Genomic DNA, 21,092 nt, shown 5'->3' with positions numbered 1-21,092 from the left:
CAAGGTTTAGGCCCAAGGACAACTTCCAAGGATACTCACCAAGGGTGAACAAGGTAAGGTCTCAAGCAAGTTGGTTACGGAACAGAGAGGAACAACGAATCGCAGCATCCAGAGTGCCACGGTGATCTGAGGGAGTACAACTTGTGGTTTACGAAGAAAGGGGGAAGACGGCACAGCAAAGAGAGCTGTACTGTAAGAGAGTGAGCGCCCCAAAGAAAGGACATAAAGGTATCGGGCAAAAAGGATGGCGCGCAACCGAGGTTTCATGTATAGGGAGCCTGGCGACGGTCGAAAATTACAAGTCAGGAAACCAAGATGAGAACACGCGTCACAAGATCCCAAGCGCGCAGGAGGACGGCGGCCCTACAAGAACCCAAGAACAAGATGGTCGGAGACCCGGCCTACCCGAGCTCCGCGGCGGGCCCTGGAGCGGACCCACGACGAGGACTCCGCACCAGAGCCCGCGGTGAGCTCCGACAGCGACGTGGAGGTGGTCGGCGATCCCGTCGTCGAGGAAAGAGAGTGGCGGCTCTGGAGAGCGGCGGCGGGCGATCGGATACCGCGCGGGACAACGGACGTCGGAGGAGCGGAACTCCCGAGGGGCCACGCAGAGGATGTCTGTCGGGCCACAGAAGAAACTCGGAACCGGTTCCGGGACCGGGAGCCGTCGGACGAGGAGCAGCAGTGGGAGACGGAGGAGGAGGCGCGGTGGCAGATCCGGCTGCTGCAGGACCACGAAGCGGCGGAGGCGCGATGGCATGCCCGTCTGCGGGAGGCGGAGGAGGAGGAGCGACGTCTGTGGGAGGCACCGGTGGATGACTTATGGGAAGTTCCACTCACCCCCATGCGGCCGAGGAGCCAAGTCCGGGAAGGAGGAGCGAATATGGGGTGGCTGCCGGAGGTGCCACCCACTCCCCGCTACGAGGGGGAGTGGCTCACGAACGAAGCCCAAAACAGCGACGGAGGAGCCCCGTTGGCCACGCCGCCGTGGAGGCCAGCCCGGCCACCCACGCCGCGATACACCGAGCCACAGCGACCGGAGGCGCAACCGCAATCCGAGGAATCGACCGCGCAGCCAATACCACAACCGCACGAGGAGGCAGTCCACCAGGCACAGGCGGAGAAGCAGACGGTGGTGCGGACGGAGGTGCCAGCCGCGCACGTAAGCCACAGCTCGCGGGCGACGGTGGTATGGACGTGGCCCGAGGGGCCCGGACTGTACCGACGAGGGAGGAGCCCAGGATATGGGAGGAGGGGGTACCGAAGGAGAATCCTTGGGGTCCCCGGACGAGAGGCCGGCAGGATGCGTTGGTCCCGCCGACACCGAGCACGGGTCCGCCAACACCGGCGACGAAGGCAACGACGGGGTAGGCGGAATCGATGGAGAAGGGACCTTGGGTGTGGCCCGAGCCACCGGCCACCCAAAGACCTCCGTTGCAGCGGCAAACTTCGACGCCCGGAGCGACGCGCCCGCGGCCGCAGTTCATGCGGCAGGTATCGGCCCCGGAGGAAGGCGATTGGCGCGAGATCGCCAGGAGCGAATGGCCGGAGGGAATCGAGGAGGCACCCGCGGTCGCGACGGCACGGCGGAATGGCGGCAGGCGTTGCGTCCTGGTCAGCGAAGGCGGACGAAGGTACCGGGTGAGGCTCGGAGTCGCGGGCATCCGGGTGTACGCGCAATAAAATGAACAATCAAAAAAAAAATACACAATGGTTTCCCAAGTAACAAGAGAAGAGGGCACGGGGCCAAGAGTTTGATTGGGAATGTGGCTGGAAAAGGAACGGGGCATGCATGGGCCACTCCAGCAACCTAAAAGTCAAAGGGTCTTAATGCAGGAAGCAGAAACGAACATCAAATACTTACCTACTCTCGAGAGCTGCCAATATAGAGTCATATGCAGCCGACAGAGGACGAGTGAAGGGCGAGAGAGGACGAAAGGAGAGAAAAGGATGAGATGAAAAGGAGTGCAAGAAATGAAAAAAAAACTTACCTATGAAAGTTGCAAAATCACCACGAGCCAGGGAAGGGGGGCCTCGATAGGCGATCGATTGGCACTGGACGATAGTGCAATCAATGGGCACACGAAAATGGAAAAATCGGCCAAGGTGGAAATATCGCAACGAGCAGGTGGCAATGCCACGATCACGCACAAATGGCGTGACTAGGCGGAGGAAACATGGAAAGGAGTGAGACGCAGCAATGAGCAGCGAGCTGGGGATCGATAGCCCATGAGTATCGATGTCCCAGTGGAAACACGGGAAATATCGGCGCGGGAGGTTTAAAGTTGCTACGAAGAGGATGACGAACGCTGTAGAAACTCAAGGGAGTTAAGAGCGTCGAGGGACCATCGAGGGAGCAACGATAGAGCGCCGCGGGAATCACAAGAACTCGAAGGCTAGGATATGCAAGGAAACGCCGGAAAGTAGAAACAAGTTTTAAATGTTTCCTGAAGTAAGGGGGGAATGTGAGGAGTTGAATAACTCCCCACAAATAGAAGCAGCAGCAGATGGCCGGCCGCTTACCAGTTACGCGGCGAGTTCGCGTAGTAACGGCCCGTCGAGGAGAGTTTGGAGACCACGGATGGAGAGCGAGAGAGTTTGGAGACCAAGGATGGAGATCGAGAGAGAATGGAGACTTCGCGGGCAAGGCAAGAATGCCGTGTGCAAAAGGGGATAACGGGACTCCACCGGACTTTGGACTCTCCCGTGAACTTTGGACCGGGAGAGGAAGTGCCACATCTCGGCAGTGGAGCGGCACACATGCGTGCCACAAGCATCACGGGAATCAGCGGGACTGCAGCAGTGGGCGGAGCATAGATTGGAAGCGGTACGTGAAGGACAAGTGGGTCAACCAGGGGGGCACGGACTTTGGACCCAGAGTGGAGAGATCCAGCGGGCCGTGCGCAAAAGGGAAATAACGGTTCCCGGAGGCCCTATATAAGGCCGCAGAGCGCTGGCAGCTGGATCAGTCGATCATGAGGAGTCATACCTTGAAGATCAGTTAAAGTACCAAGTAAACAGTCAGTCAAGCAAGTAGTCTACGAGGCAGCTACAACCAAGCGAGTCGTCGGAAGCAGCGCCGTGGGAAGCACACAAAGAGCAAGATCGCCACGTCGAGACGTTCGGGATTGGGACATCAGGAATCTCCGAATTGAGACACAAGTGGCTGAGTTCTGGAAGGCACCACGCGGCTAAGTCAAGGCGTTTGTTTTCCAACTTTGTCACGACCACACCCTGAAGAGTCGCCCTGCGGGTCTGTCAGGGACAAGCAAAAGAGTCCTAAGACGAAGAACCGTCAGCTTGGGGAGGAAAGTGGTCTGCGACCCAGCGTACCTTGCCCGACCATGCAGGACCTGGCGTGACGGACGAGCGGTAGAACGATTTGCGGTTTCAAGAGGCGGAACAGCAACCGCCCAACTCCCCGAGTGCCAGAACGACGAGATACTGGTCAGAAGACAGCGCAGAGGACATCGACAGCGACGCCAGCAGACATTTCCGGCAGCCACGTTACCATCGCCGCGCGGAGCTCATTGGGGAGCGCAGGAGCGTCGCGGACGTCACGCATTAGGGTGAAGCCGGGTGGAACGTTCGTCTGCGCTAGGCGTAAAGCAAAGTGAACTGCTAGACAGCTTCCTGGCGGCAGCCTTGACTGTCAGCGCCATCTGAGCAAGAACCTAGCGGGACCGTCCGGGACAGAGCAAGGGACAGGTATTGCTTCGAAAGGCGTCGGCCTGGAGAGCAAGGCTTGTTCACCCTAGTCTGAGAACGGTGACGCTTCCCTAACCCCACAAGGCCGAACTCTCTGCGGGTCTAAGGCGGATACGGGGCAATCACGACATATAAATTTGGTGGGACGAACACACAATCTTCTGAGCTAGCCGCACGAATCTCGTAGTGAGCAGACACAAAAATCAGTTCGTTACACCTTTTTCCAGAGCAGGTTCTTGATTTTGATTTAGCAGGCGGCCACGCCCACGACCATAACACTAAAAACTAACATGGAATTTTGAGGAGCTAATTTATTAATTATATTAAATAACGTAGGCGACAGGTGTGAAGGGAGGACTAGTGGGTATTGTGAAGAATTTGTATTTGAGCGACTCTCTTTTTTACTTTCAGTTACAAATTGATAAAAATTAAATGCGAAGTCCAATCTTGGCTGGAAATTGGTGTTTACATTAGCGGAGTTCAGGGACCGCTTTGAGTATCTTTTTGTTTACGTTAGCGGACTCGGGGCTCGCTTTGGGGATCTTTTGTTTACACTAGCGGACTCAGGGCTCGCTTGGGGCTCCGATTGTTTACAATATCGGTTTGGATGTTTACAGCATCCGTTTGATATGGACTGCGTGAAATTGATCTGGATGGGAATGATTTGGAGGCCTGGTTGACAGAAATAGCTGACCACGGATGTATCTCGGGCCTGTCAGAGTTATCTGGAAATTAGCTCTCGGCTCAAAGTTGTTTATAAATTGGGGAAGAGCTCCTAAGTAATGTGTCACATAACTCCCTCCATTCTAAATTGAATCGTCCCGATTCATTGGAACTGATGGGTATATTGAATGTAACTGATTGGTTAGTTCGGCAATGATATTTTGTTCTATGGTATTTTCATTGTCGTGGATATTAATTATTTCATTATCGGAAATATTGCTTTGTTTTTCTATATCTATATGAATTTTCCATGGTTTGAATATTAAAAACTTTCTGAATGTGAATATAACCATAATAATTAAATATATAAATGTGAATATGATTAATAGTAACGTAACTGCTATTTGAGTTTTTTTAATTTTAATAAATGGATTTATTATGCTAATATTATAATATATTCGAGCTGTGATGTGTTTCAATATCTTATTGTCTACATTGGTGTAGGAAATGTTATTAATTATAGAGGTGCCATTAAAAGTTTTTTAATATGACCCATTAACAGTACTTTCTTCATTTACGAAATTGGATTACATCTACATTTTAATTTTTTTCTCGGATGTTGTTACTAAAAGGTTTTTCTCCTTTAGTAATCTGGTTAAACAAGAACCTTCTGGGTTAAGTGTGCAATAATTATAAAATATTTATGTCCTAAAATTGGACATTACATAGTACTTATTTCTACATTTTGCGACGTAATTATCAATTAATAATTTTCCACCATTTTGTTAAATGGATCTTGAATTGTAAACGTCACAACGATTGGTAATAATACGGAATTTAATGTAATTTATAATAAGATCTCGGTGCAAAGCGATTTTAAATTCAGATATATTTAAAAGCTCTGTTATAATTACAGGTCTGTATGCGTGCTTATAAATTTCTTGTAAAATCATTGTTTAGAATTTTAGTATTAAAAGAAGAAATCGCTTCTGTACGGATTCTATACGGTCAATGTGCACTTGATACTGAGGACTCCAAATGGAAGAACAGTGTTCTAATTTAGGCCGGACAAGGGAGGTAAATAATATTTTTGGCATGAAGTTCTTTAGACCAACGCGTTTTAAACCCAAGAACACTCACATCTTTATTTACAGTAAAGGTTAAGTTGGAGTCAAATTTAAGAAAGTCATAACGTTACATTTAAAATAGTTTAAGTTCAAAGGGCTGTACTGACACCATTCCTGGAATCTATTGACTGGAATCATGAGACTGCAAGCAGAAATCAGACTCAATATTATTATATGATAAACAAAGCTTAACATCATCAGCATACATTAGCACTCTAGAGTGTGTTACGATAGATGGAAGATCATTTATAAACAGAGTAAACAGCAATGGAAAAGTTTAAAAAAGTGGTTTACTAGTAGTTCTGGCACAAAACTTAAACACACACCCAGGGAGTCCATCGGGACCAGGAGAACAAATTCGCGTTCTAGTTTCTAAGTCACTTAAGAGAGAACTTTCGGCAATTAAAGGAGAAGCAATACAATTTGCGCTATTTTTGTGATTGGGGTAGCTTGAATTGGACCAAGAAATTTCGGGATACGTTGATGCCTTAACAGAGTTTAATCGTAAGGATGATGGCAATGCTGAAGACTTTCGCTTAGCATTAACAAAGTTATAAAACTGCTTTGGATCCTTTAAAAATTCAAATTTACATCGGAACAAATACATGGAATAGCAATGACTGTTAAGTACATTAAAATTAGTACGAGCCACCACATATCATGAAAAATTTGATGGCCACCCGACTTTTTGTACTTTTTATAAAAGTTTGTTTTAAGGTTTCTAAATCTTTGCAGTTCATTGGTAAATCAAGGCGGCCTGTCTAACTTAGGAGAAAGACTATCAGGAACACATTCACTGAAAAAAGAGTTTTGGACACTATAAAATATTTCCATAGCACTTTCAATATCCAAGCTGTTCGTAACCAAGGTAACTCGGATCGATCTAGCATGGTTACGAACACGGGTCAAACGCACGCAATCTCCAACACGACGGAGTTGCAAGTGGTTAGCGAGCCGAACACACGACCAATGCAACTTATACGGAACAGCGACCAGGCGCACAGTGGCAGCACAATACAGTGCCGACTCTGCAGGTATGGGACAGCCGGTCACGACTCAGTGGGTCAGCAGTCACAAGCAGCATACCGCTGACCACTCAGCATTCACAAGCAGCATACCGCTGACATTGCAGCGTAGACGACAAAATGTAGGTGAACCCAATATGAGGCGTAACATATCAGTTAATATAGGCACTCAAGTTCCGGGTCATGATAGTATTTAAGCTCTGATCAACAGCTCAATAAAGTCAGTTACAAATCTAAACACTCACAAGTCTTATTACTTCTATCACGTAAAGACTCTTGTCAACTCACCCTAACACAGCTCATCGATCGCGATACTACCCTAGCTATCTGTGTCGCGACGCGAATCTCCCTGTGCTCTCTAGTGTCCCCGTGCTAGCGACAGGTTTGCCATTATACTGCCATTACACGAGTATCCGGTACCTCCACTCACACAGTCCATATCGCCTGTGGTCCGGCACCGTGATACCCATAGTCACCCGTGTCGCGACGCGATCCGACTGTAATAAACAGCGTCTCCGTGCACGCGACGAGCGGCTATACCTTTCCTCGTCCCGCTGAGAGACCCGACCTTGTCCATCTAACTTAGGCAAGAACATTGGTGACCCCGACGTGATCTTTTACCAACAAAGGATCACACTTCAGCATCCGCCTTCCACATAGGCAACACACACGCCGGTTTCCACAGGTAAGACGTTCTTACACAAACACCTGTCAAGCCTAGCTTAAGAACCGCAGTCAGCAAAGACTTACTGAATACCTGCAATATGTCCTCATTCATTGAGCAGACAAACCAAACCAGAATCGATTTAAACAATCGATTGTTAGACGACCAAAACGAGCTGCAAGGAAAATTACAACAGCGTATTAAGAATTATGGCAAGGATTCTGCCGACAGACGCCTCCGAGAAGGCTATTATGCCGGTAGATTAGAACAACTAAAGGAGCTCTGGCAACAATTTTGTGATCTGGATGAAGAGGATGAAGAGACAGCACTTATGGAGCTGGTTGAAAAATATCAAAGGGTCTTTCTGGACAACATACCGACTGGAAGCGATCCACCAAAGGCCCCCAGACGAACCTCAGCCAACATCAAGATCACAACAGGAGAGCAAGTAAAGGGAAGCTCCATAATTGACACGGTAATTCGACAGTTGCAGAGAAGATGCAACGAATTGGAATCATCATTAACATTAGCCTCAAACGCTCCAACAGTCACCCCAGCCCTACAAAGGCACCTGGATCTCCATTGGGCATTACTGAGGCAAGCCCACGATGAATTGGATAGCACACCTGGGGCCGCAGCTCGGTCAGAAGCAGAGCTAGCCCAGTTCCACACGTTATATGAAGAATACGAAATGAACCTGCTTCGAGAAAACGATGCGCCAATGAGCCTAAACTTGGCATTGCCGCCAATTAGCATTCCGGAATTCAATGGCGAGTATCTAGACTGGCCACGGTTCCATGTCCTTTTTGTAGAGTTAGTACACAATAAACCATATTCGGCCAGCCAAAAACTGCATATTCTACACAGCTCGCTTCGTGGTGAAGCGAGGAACGTCTTGACAGACACAGCCTTCGCACAGGGTGGCTATGACGACACCTGGTTGCGCTTAAAGGCCAGGTACCAGAACGGAAAGATACTAGTATTCGCCGCCATAGCAAAAATCGTTGATTATAAACCTATAGATGGCTCTTCACGCCAACTCAGGGCCTTACATGACACGATCAAGAATTCAATGAGTACTCTAAAAAACCTGGAAATCTGCACAAAGAGCTGGGATCCAATTATAGGGTTCTTAGTGCGGCGGAAACTAGATCAGTATACGTTAGCCGCTCTCGAAGACTCAGCCAACTCACCGACAGAAGTCCCGTTGCTGGAAAGTGTTTTAGCCTTTTTAGAACGGCGATCCGGCATGTTGGAAACACTGGACGCTCAACCCAAAACATTGGTATCACGAGATAACACACCGGCTCTTATCCTGCAACATGTTTCGAGGAATGAATCCGGAAGAACGGCGGCAGGCAATGACGAAGATTGCAGGCTATGCCAATTGTCTGTCAAATTACCATAAGACAAACAGCTGCCCGTCGCCAATGACCTGTCGTTTTTGCCGTCAACGGCATCATTCCATGTTGCACAAACAGGACAAACCGCAAGGCGAGAAAATTGTCGCGCAGTCATCGACCTTGGCTCTCAGCTTAATCTCATGTCCAGAAGGATGGCGGACCAACTTGCTCTCCCCACCTTCAGCACATCACAAGGTATCTCAGGAATTGGAGAAACGGCGCAAGGATCTTCGTCATGGGCACGTGTGCGGCTGTCATCGTTAAGGTCGAACTTTCAGAAGGAGATTGTTGTGTTTATCTTACCACGACTGACGAAGAACCAACCGTCGGAATCCATTGACGAAGGACTTAGTATTCCGAGCACGGTAGTGTTAGCGGACCCCGAATCCGGCCAACCCGGAAGCATAGATTTGCTTCTGGGAGCCGAGGTGTATTCTCGATTGATAAGACCAGGACTTATCGAGTTGGGGGATAATAAGCCAACTCTACAAGAAACCACTCTTGGGTGGATTGTGTTCGGCGCAGTGAGGCGACGAGTGCCAGCAGCCATGGCAGGAAATTTCATGACAATAATACGGGAGGATCCATTACCAGCTCTGGAAAAATTTTGGAAGCTAGATACGTTTAACACGGATGTACCAGCAATGACAGTCCAAGAGAGGCTTTGTGAAGAACATTTTCTATCAAACGTTCAAATCTGCCCGGATCAACGACTAATGGTAAGATTGCCGTTCGCAGAAAATCCAAGGGAGCTAGGAAAAACATTAGCTTTGGCTCAACGGAGATTTTCCAGCCTAGAACGTCGGTTAGAACGGGATCCAGCAATGCTAGAAGGATACGTGAGTTTTATGGATGAGTATGAACGTTTAAATCACATGACGGAGGTACAGCTTTCCAGTGTACCAAGGAATCATTATGTCATTCCCCACCATTGTGTCCTAAAGCCAGACAGCTCCACAACAAAATTAAGAGTGGTCTTTGACGCTTCGGCTCTTAGCTCAACAGGAAAGAGCCTTAACAACATCCTAAGGGTCGGGCCGACAGTTCAGAGTGATTTACTATCAATTTTATTACGGTTCCGGACTCACCGATTTGTGTTCACAGCAGACGTAGAGAAAATGTATCGACAAATCTGGGTTCATCCTCAAGACAAGGGCTATCAACTCATAGTATGGCGACGAAACCCACTAGAGAAAATGCGTTACTTCCATTTGAATACGGTGACCTACGGGACTGCATGTGCACCTTATTTAGCAACAAAATGTTTACAACATCTGGCACAGAGAGCGCCGACAAGCCAGCAGCTAGGCGCGGACGCCATTCAGCAAAACTTCTATGTCGACGATTGCTTATCGGGAGCCGACACGCTGGAGGAGCCAATACAGCAACGAGATCAGATTTGTGCAATTCTAGGGTCGGCAAAACTAAGATTGAGGAAGTGGTGCGCAAATCACCCAGAGTTACTTAAGGATATTTCAAGGGACGGCCAGGCGTTGGACCTCGATTTCAGCAAACTCTCGGATGCACCAATAAAAACACTAGGGATAGTGTGGAATCCTAAGGAAGATAAACTCCAAGGACGCGCAACGCCATACGAACAAGGGACGGTCACAAAACGAGTTGTGTGCTCTGAATTAGCCAAAATATTTGATCCACTAGGGCTACTATGCCCCATAAAGATAGCAGCAAAAATATTTATGCAGAAACTATGGCAAAAATCATTAGACTGGGATACTGAATTGGACAAGGAAGATACAACCCATTGGCAGGCATTTCGAAATGATAGTCAGGTATTGGCTACCATTGAGCTCGCCAGGCATCCGCTTCCACAGGCAGACCCAGCAGCCATCCAACTGCATATATTTTCTGATGCGTCAGAAGTTGCTTATGGGATGGCTGCTTATCCTCGTACGATCACATCCGCCGGTCCAATAGTAAGTAAACTGCTATGCGCGAAATCACGAGTGGCGCCCCTAGCAAAACAAACATTGCCTAGATTAGAATTATGTGCAGCGGTCCTAGGAGCTGAGCTAGCAGAAAGAATCAAAAAGGATCTACGGATAAGGATCGATAACGTGCAATATTGGACTGACTCGACAATAGTTTTAGCATGGATAAACAGCGTCATCGTGTCATCGTGACTCACAAACTAACGAATCCAAAGCAATGGGCGCTTGTATCATCGGAAGACAGACCAGCAGGCCTTGCTTCAAGAGGGTGTTCAGCAACACTGCTTAAACAAAAGGATTTGTGGTTCTACGGTCCGACTTTTTCGACCACAAGCCAAGAAGCCTGGAAACACCAAACTAAGCATGTGATGAGCAAAAACGATCTAGATCAAAGGACTATAAACAATCAAGTCCTGAGTCAAGTCAAGTTTGCTGACTGGACCACTGAAATCAATCACGATAGGTCATTTGACACATTGGTAGAAATAACAGCCTCGATTTTAAGGCTTGAAAACAACTGTCGACCAGACGCTCAGAAAGAGTCAGGACCAATAACGCCAAAAAAATGGGCAAGGGCGTTTCAACGAATAGTGCGACAGATACAAGGAATAGCATTCCAGCCAACTATAGCTAATTGCAGAAGAACGGTTTTGTGGCAGTATCAGATCCTTACCGGTCGTTAGACCCGTTTCTGGTTAATACGAATATGCTGCAAGTGGGAGGACACCTTCAAAACTGAAGTCTAGCATTCGATGAAAAACATCCGATGTTGCTACCAGCAGCTCAGCGATGGGCACAGCTCAGCGGCAAACTTCGACGCCCGGAGCGACGCGCCCGCGGCCGCAGTTCATGCGGCAGGTATCGGCCCCGGAGGAAGGCGGTTGGCGCGAGATCGCCAGGAGCGAATGGCCGGAGGGAATCGAGGAGGCACCCGCGGTCGCGACGGCACGGCGGAATGGCGGCAGGCGTTGCGTCTTGGTCAGCGAAGGCGGACGAAGGTACCGGGTGAGGCTCGGAGTCGCGGGCATCCGGGTGTACGCGCAATAAAATGAACAATCAAAAAAAAAAATACACAATGGTTTCCCAAGTAACAAGAGAAGAGGGCACGGGGCCAAGAGTTTGATTGGGAATGTGGCTGGAAAAGAAACGGGGCATGCATGGGCCACTCCAGCAACCTAAAAGTCAAAGGGTCTTAATGCAGGAAGCAGAAACGAACATCAAATACTTACCTACTCTCGAGAGCTGCCAATATAGAGTCATATGCAGCCGACAGAGGACGAGTGAAGGGCGAGAGAGGACGAAAGGAGAGAAAAGGATGAGATGAAAAGGAGTGCAAGAAATGAAAAAAAAACTTACCTATGAAAGTTGCAAAATCACCACGAGCCAGGGAAGGGGGGCCTCGATAGGCGATCGATTGGCACTGGACGATAGTGCAATCGATGGGCACACGAAAATGGAAAAATCGGCCAAGGTGGAAATATCGCAACGAGCAGGTGGCAATGCCACGATCACGCACAAATGGCGTGACTAGGCGGAGGAAACATGGAAAGGAGTGAGACGCAGCAATGAGCAGCGAGCTGGGGATCGATAGCCCAAGAGTATCGATGTCCCAGTGGAAACACGGGAAATATCGGCGCGGGAGGTTTAAAGTTGCTACGAAGAGGATGACGAACGCTGTAGAAACTCAAGGGAGTTAAGAGCGTCGAGGGACCATCGAGGGAGCAACGAGAGAGCGCCGCGGGAATCACAAGAACTCGAAGGCTAGGACATGCAAGGAAACGCCGGAAAGTAGAAACAAGTTTTAAATGTTTCCCGAAGTAAGGGGGGAATGTGAGGAGTTGAATAACTCCCCACAAATAGAAGCAGCAGCAGATGGCCGGCCGCTTACCAGTTACGCGGCGAGTTCGCGTAGTAACGGCCCGTCGAGGAGAGTTTGGAGACCACGGATGGAGAGCGAGAGAGTTTGGAGACCAAGGATGGAGAGCGAGGGAGTTTGGAGACCAAGGATGGAAAGCGAGAGAGTTTGGAGACCAAGGATGGAGATCGAGAGAGAATGGAGACTTCGCGGGCAAGGCAAGAATGCCGTGTGCAAAAGGGGATAACGGGACTCCACCGGACTTTGGACTCTCCCGTGAACTTTGGACCGGGAGAGGAAGTGCCACATCTCGGCAGTGGAGCGGCACACATGCGTGCCACAAGCATCACGGGAATCAGCGGGACTGCAGCAGTGGGCGGAGCATCGATTGGAAGCGGTACGTGAAGGACAAGTGGGTCAACCAGGGGGGCACGGACTTTGGACCCAGAGTGGAGAGATCCAGCGGGCCGTGCGCAAAAGGGAAATAACGGTTCCCGGAGGCCCTATATAAGGCCGCAGAGCGCTGGCAGCTGGATCAGTCGATCATGAGGAGTCATACCTTGAAGATCAGTTAAAGTACCAAGTAAACAGTCAGTCAAGCAAGTAGTCTACGAGGCAGCTACAACCAAGCGAGTCGTCGGAAGCAGCGCCGTGGGAAGCACACAAAGAGCAAGATCGCCACGTCGAGACGTTCGGGATTGGGACATCAGGAATCTCCGAATTGAGACACAAGTGGCTGAGTTCTGGAAGGCACCACGCGGCTAAGTCAAGGCGTTTGTTTTCCAACTTTGTCACGACCACACCCTGAAGAGTCGCCCTGCGGGTCTGTCAGGGACAAGCAAAAGAGTCCTAAGACGAAGAACCGTCAGCTTGGGGAGGAAAGTGGTCTGCGACCCAGCGTACCTTGCCCGACCAAGCAGGACCTGGCGTGACGGACGAGCGGTAGAACGATTTGCGGTTTCAAGAGGCGGAACAGCCACCGCCCAACTCCCCGAGTGCCAGAACGACGAGATACTGGTCAGAAGACAGCGCAGAGGACATCGACAGCGGCGCCAGCAGACATTTCCGGCAGCCACGTTACCATCGCCGCGCGGAGCTCATTGCGGAGCGCAGGAGCGTCGCGGACGTCACGCATTAGGGTGAAGCCGGGTGGAACGTTCGTCTGCGCTAGGCGTAAAGCATAGTGAACTGCTAGACAGCTTCCTGGCGGCAGCCTTGACTGTCAGCGCGATCTGAGCAAGAACCTAGCGGGACCGTCCGGGACAGAGCAAGGGACAGGTATTGCTTTGAAAGGCGTCGGCCTGGAGAGCAAGGCTTGTTCACCCTAGTCTGAGAACGGTGACGCTTCCCTAACCCCACAAGGCCGAACTCTCTGCGGGTCTAAGGCGGATACGGGGCAATCACGACATATAAATTTGGTGGGACGAACACACAATCTTCTGAGCTAGCCGCACGAATCTCGTAGTGAGCAGACACAAAAATCAGTTCGTTACACCTTTTTCCAGAGCAGGTTCTTGATTTTGATTTAGCAGGCGGCCACGCCCACGACCATAACACTAACAAGGAAGAACGCTATAGTCGAGTACCTCGACTATCAGATACCCGTTACTCAAAGGGAAATGGAGATATGCAAGCAGCAAAGCGAGATTAAAATGCGCCACCTACCGGCGGTAGACAGATTTAAGCGTTATGGGCGTTAGAGTGGGCGTGGCAAATTTATTTTTGGATCAATCGATAGGTATTGACGACACCAATACATTTCATTAAAATTTTTTATCTAGCATGCAAATTGTGGGCGTCACAGGTTTTCGCGGTTTGTGGGCGTTTAAGTGGGCGTGGCAAACTTTTTTTTGGGTCAATCGATAGGTATTGATGAGAACATTACATTTCAGTTAAAATTTTCTATCTAGCATCAAAACTGTAGGTGTTACAGTTTTGGGCGGTTTGTGGGCGTTAGAGTGGGCGTGGCAGTCTACTGAAACAAACTTGCGCTGCGTAAGAAGCTCAGGAATCTGTACGCCAAATCTCAATAGCCTAGCTCTCATAGTTTCCGAGATCTCAGCGTTCATCCGGACAGACAGACGGACAGACGGACAGACGGACAGACGGACAGACGGACAGACGGACATGGCTAGATCGACTCGGCTAGTGATCCTGATCAAGAATATATATACTTTATGGGGTCGGAAACGCTTCCTTCTGCCTGTTACATACTTTCCGACGAATCTAGTATACCCTTTTACTCTACGAGTAACGGGTATAAAAACTAACATGGAATTTTGAGGAGCTAATTTATTAATTATATTAAATAACGTAGGCGACAGGTGTGAAGGGAGGACTAGTGGGTATTGTGAAGAATTTGTATTTGAGCGACTCTCTTTTTTACTTTCAGTTACAAATTGATAAAAATTAAATGCGAAGTCCAATCTTGGCTGGAAATTGGTGTTTACATTAGCGGAGTTCAGGGACCGCTTTGAGTATCTTTTTGTTTACGTTAGCGGACTCGGGGCTCGCTTTGGGGATCTTTTGTTTACACTAGCGGACTCAGGGCTCGCTTGGGGCTCCGATTGTTTACAATATCGGTTTGGATGTTTACAGCATCCGTTTGATATGGACTGCGTGAAATTGATCTGGATGGGAATGATTTGGAGGCCTGGTTGACAGAAATAGCTGACCACGGATGTATCTCGGGCCTGTCAGAGTTATCTGGAAATTAGCTCTCGGCTCAAAGTTGTTTATAAATTGGGGAAGAGCTCCTAAGTAATGTGTCACATAACTCCCTCCATTCTAAATTGAATCGTCCCGACTCATTGGAACTGATGGGTATATTGAATGTAACTGATTGGTTAGTTCGGCAATGATATTTTGTTCTATGGTATTTTCATTGTCGTGGATATTAATTATTTCATTATCGGAAATATTGCTTTGTTTTTCTATATCTATATGAATTTTCCATGGTTTGAATATTAAAAACTTTCTGAATGTGAATATAACCATAATAATTAAATATATAAATGTGAATATGATTAATAGTAACGTAACTGCTATTTGAGTTTTTTTAATTTTAATAAATGGATTTATTATGCTAATATTATAATATATTCGAGCTGTGATGTGTTTCAATATCTTATTGTCTACATTGGTGTAGGAAATGTTATTAATTATAGAGGTGCCATTAAAAGTTTTTTAATATGACCCATTAACAGTACTTTCTTCATTTACGAAATTGGATTACATCTACATTTTAATTTTTTTCTCGGATGTTGTTACTAAAAGGTTTTTCTCCTTTAGTAATCTGGTTAAACAAGAACCTTCTGGGTTAAGTGTGCAATAATTATAAAATATTTATGTCCTAAAATTGGACATTACATAGTACTTATTTCTACATTTTGCGACGTAATTATCAATTAATAATTTTCCACCATTTTGTTAAATGGATCTTGAATTGTAAACGTCACAACGATTGGTAATAATACGGAATTTAATGTAATTTATAATAAGATCTCGGTGCAAAGCGATTTTAAATTCAGATATATTTAAAAGCTCTGTTATAATTACAGGTCTGTATGCGTGCTTATAAATTTCTTGTAAAATCATTGTTTAGAATTTTAGTATTAAAAGAAGAAATCGCTTCTGTACGGATTCTATACGGTCAATGTGCACTTGATACTGAGGACTCCAAATGGAAGAACAGTGTTCTAATTTAGGCCGGACAAGGGAGGTAAATAATATTTTTGGCATGAAGTTCTTTAGACCAACGCGTTTTAAACCCAAGAACACTCACATCTCTATTTACAGTAAAGGTTAAGTTGGAGTCAAATTTAAGAAAGTCATAACGTTACATTTAAAATAGTTTAAGTTCAAAGGGCTGTACTGACACCATTCCTGGAATCTATTGACTGGAATCATGAGACTGCAAGCAGAAATCAGACTCAATATTATTATATGATAAACAAAGCTTAACATCATCAGCATACATTAGCACTCTAGAGTGTGTTACGATAGATGGAAGATCATTTATAAACAGAGTAAACAGCAATGGAAAAGTTTAAAAAAGTGGTTTACTAGTAGTTCGGGCACAAAACTTAAACACACACCCAGGGAGTCCATCGGGACCAGGAGAACAAATTGGCGTTCTAGTTTCTAAGTCACTTAAGAGAGAACTTTCGGCAATTAAAGGAGAAGCAATACAATTTGCGCTATTTTTGTGATTGGGGTAGCTTGAATTGGACCAAGAAATTTCGGGTGATGCCTCAACAGAGTTTAATCGTAAGGATGATGGCAATGCTGAAGACTTTCGCTTAGGATCCTTTAAAAATTCAAATTTACATCGGAACAAATAAATGGAATAGCAATGACTGTTAAGTACATTAAAATTAGTACGAGCCACCACATATCATGAAAAATTTGATGGCCACCCGACTTTTTGTACTTTTTATAAAAGTTTGTTTTAAGGTTTCTAAATCTTTGCAGCTCATTGGTAAATCAAGGCGGCCTGTCTAACTTAGGAGAAAGACTATCAGGAACACATTCACTGAAAAAAGAGTTTTGGACACTATAAAATAGTTCCATAGCACTTTCAATATCCAAGCTGTTCGTAACCAAGGTAACTCGGATCGATCTAGCATGGTTACGAACACGGGTCAAACGCACGCAATCTCCAACACGACGGAGTTGCAAGTGGTCAGCGAGCCGAACACACGACCAACGCAACTTATACGGAACAGCGACCAGGCGCACAGTGGCAGCACAATACAGTGCCGACTCTGGAGGTATGGGACAGCCGGTCACGACTCAGTGGGTCAGCAGTCACAAGCAGCATACCGCTGACCACTCAGCATTCACAAGCAGCATACCGCTGACATTGCAGCGTAGACGACAAAATGTAGGTGAACCCAATATGAGGCGTAACATATCAGTTAATATAGGCACTCAAGTTCCGGGTCATGATAGTATTTAAGCTCTGATCAACAGCTCAATAAAGTCTGTTACAAATCTAAACACTCACAAGTCTTATTACTTCTATCACGTAAAGACTCTTGTCAACTCACCCTAACACAGCTCATCGATCGCGATACTACCCTAGCTATCTGTGTCGCGACGCGAATCTCCCTGTGCTCTCTAGTGTCCCCGTGCTAGCGACAGGTTTGCCATTATACTGCCATTACACGAGTATCCGGTACCTCCACTCACACAGTCCATATCGCCTGTGGTCCGGCACCGTGATACCAATAGTCACCCGTGTCGCGACGCGATCCGACTGTAATAAACAGCGTCTCCGTGCACGCGACGAGCGGCTATACCTTTCCTCGTCCCGCGGAGAGACCCGACCTTGTCCATCTAACTTAGGCAAGAACATTGGTGACCCCGACGTGATCTTTTACCAACAAAGGATCACACTTCAGCATCCGCCTTCCACATAGGCAACACACACGCCGGTTTCCACAGGTAAGACGTTCTTACACAAACACCTGTCAAGCCTAGCTTAAGAACCGCAGTCAGCAAAGACTTACTGAATACCTGCAATATGTCCTCATTCATTGAGCAGACAAACCAAACCAGAATCGATTTAAACAATCGATTGTTAGACGACCAAAACGAGCTGCAAGGAAAATTACAACAGCGTATTAAGAATTATGGCAAGGATTCTGCCGACAGACGCCTCCGAGAAGGCTATTATGCCGGTAGATTAGAACAACTAAAGGAGCTCTGGCAACAATTTTGTGATCTGGATGAAGAGGATGAAGAGACAGCACTTATGGAGCTGGTTGAAAAATATCAAAGGGTCTTTCTGGACAACATACCGACTGGAAGCGATGCACCAAAGGCCCCCAGACGAACCTCAGCCAACATCAAGATCACAACAGGAGAGCAAGTAAAGGGAAGCTCCATAATTGACACGGTAATTCGACAGTTGCAGAGAAGATGCAACGAATTGGAATCATCATTAACATTAGCCTCAAACGCTCCAACAGTCACCCCAGCCCTACAAAGGCACCTGGATCTCCATTGGGCATTACTGAGGCAAGCCCACGATGAATTGGATAGCACACCTGGGGCCGCAGCTCGGGCAGAAGCAGAGCTAGCCCAGTTCCACACGTTATATGAAGAATACGAAATGAACCTGCTTCGAGAAAACGATGCGCCAATGAGCCTAAACTTGGCATTGCCGCCAATTAGCATTCCGGAATTCAATGGCGAGTATCTAGACTGGCCACGGTTCCATGTCCTTTTTGTAGAGTTAGTACACAATAAACCATATTAGGCCAGCCAAAAACTGCATATTCTACAAAGCTCGCTTCGTGGTGAAGCGAGGAACGTCTTGACAGACACAGCCTTCGCACAGGGTGGCTATGACGACACCTGGTTGCGCTTAAAGGCCAGGTACCAGAACGGAAAGATACTAGTATTCGCCGCCATAGCAAAAATCGTTGATTATAAACCTATAGATGGCTCTTCACGCCAACTCAGGGCCTTACATGACACGATCAAGAATTCAATGAGTACTCTAAAAAACCTGGAAATCTGCACAAAGAGCTGGGATCCAATTATAGGGTTCTTAGTGCGGCGGAAACTAGATCAGTATACGTTAGCCGCTCTCGAAGACTCAGCCAACTCACCGACAGAAGTCCCGTTGCTGGAAAGTGTTTTAGCCTTTTTAGAACGGCGATCCGGCATGTTGGAAACACTGGACGCTCAACCCAAAACATTGGTATCACGAGATAACACACCGGCTCTTATCCTGCAACATGTTTCGAAGAATGAGTCCGGAAGAACGGCGGCAGGCAATGACGAAGATTGCAGGCTAAGCCAATTGTCTGTCAAATTACCATAAGACAAACAGCTGCCCGTCGCCAATGACCTGTCGTTTTTGCCGTCAACGGCATCATTCCATGTTGCACAAACAGGACAAACCGCAAGGCGAGAAAATTGTCGCGCAGTCATCGACCTTGGCTCTCAGCTTAATCTCATGTCCAGAAGGATGGCGGACCAACTTGCTCTCCCCACCTTCAGCACATCACAAGGTATCTCAGGAATTGGAGAAACGGCGCAAGGATCTTCGTCATGGGCACGTGTGCGGCTGTCATCGTTAAGGTCGAACTTTCAGAAGGAGATTGTTGTGTTTATCTTACCACGACTGACGAAGAACCAACCGTCGGAATCCATTGACGAAGGACTTAGTATTCCGAGCACGGTAGTGTTAGCGGACCCCGAATCCGGCCAACCCGGAAGCATAGATTTGCTTCTGGGAGCCGAGGTGTATTCTCGATTGATAAGACCAGGACTTATCGAGTTGGGGGATAATAAGCCAACTCTACAAGAAACCACTCTTGGGTGGATTGTGTTCGGCGCAGTGAGGCGACGAGTGCCAGCAGCCATGGCAGGAAATTTCATGACAATAATACGGGAGGATCCATTACCAGCTCTGGAAAAATTTTGGAAGCTAGATACGTTTAACACGGATGTACCAGCAATGACAGTCCAAGAGAGGCTTTGTGAAGAACATTTTCTATCAAACGTTCAAATCTGCCCGGATCAACGACTAATGGTAAGATTGCCGTTCGCAGAAAATCCAAGGGAGCTAGGAAAAACATTAGCTTTGGCTCAACGGAGATTTTCCAGCCTAGAACGTCGGTTAGAACGGGATCCAGCAATGCTAGAAGGATACGTGAGTTTTATGGATGAGTATGAACGTTTAAATCACATGACGGAGGTACAGCTTTCCAGTGTACCAAGGAATCATTATGTCATTCCCCACCATTGTGTCCTAAAGCCAGACAGCTCCACAACAAAATTAAGAGTGGTCTTTGACGCTTCGGCTCTTAGCTCAACAGGAAAGAGCCTTAACAACATCCTAAGGGTCGGGCCGACAGTTCAGAGTGATTTACTATCAATTTTATTACGGTTCCGGACTCACCGATTTGTGTTCACAGCAGACGTAGAGAAAATGTATCGACAAATCTGGGTTCATCCTCAAGACAAGGGCTATCAACTCATAGTATGGCGACGAAACCCACTAGAGAAAATGCGTTACTTCCATTTGAATACGGTGACCTACGGGACTGCATGTGCACCTTATTTAGCAACAAAATGTTTACAACATCTGGCACAGAGAGCGCCGACAAGCCAGCAGCTAGGCGCGGACGCCATTCAGCAAAACTTCTATGTCGACGATTGCTTATCGGGAGCCGACACGCTGGAGGAGCCAATACAGCAACGAGATCAGATTTGTGCAATTCTAGGGTCGGCAAAACTAAGATTGAGGAAGTAGTGCGCAAATCACCCAGAGTTACTTAAGGATATTTCAAGGGACGGCCAGGCGTTGGACCTCGATTTCAGCAAACTCTCGGATGCACCAATAAAAACACTAGGGATAGTGTGGAATCCTAAGGAAGATAAACTCCAAGGACGCGCAACGCCATACGAACAAGGGACGGTCACAAAACGAGTTGTGTGCTCTGAATTAGCCAAAATATTTGATCCACTAGGGCTACTATGCCCCATAAAGATAGCAGCAAAAATATTTATGCAGAAACTATGGCAAAAATCATTAGACTGGGATACTGAATTGGACAAGGAAGATACAACCCATTGGCAGGCATTTCGAAATGATAGTCAGGTATTGGCTACCATTGAGCTCGCCAGGCATCCGCTTCCACAGGCAGACCCAGCAGCCATCCAACTGCATATATTTTCT

The 21,092-nt window shown here is 47.4% G+C and overlaps 1 protein-coding gene across 2 annotated transcripts in view; it reads right to left on the bottom strand.

Moving 5' to 3' along the window:
• Positions 1-21,092, bottom strand: part of Ppr-Y — a 1,017,876-nt gene that overhangs the window by 532,798 nt on the left and 463,986 nt on the right. The gene's annotated exons all lie outside the window — the stretch shown is intronic.

Source organism: Drosophila suzukii, chromosome Y (assembly GCF_043229965.1).
Source record: "Drosophila suzukii chromosome Y, CBGP_Dsuzu_IsoJpt1.0, whole genome shotgun sequence".
In the NCBI taxonomy this organism is placed as follows: domain Eukaryota; kingdom Metazoa; phylum Arthropoda; class Insecta; order Diptera; family Drosophilidae; genus Drosophila; species Drosophila suzukii.
The sequence above is the reverse complement of the archived record's forward strand: the minus strand, read 5'-3'. Positions and strand labels throughout refer to the sequence as shown.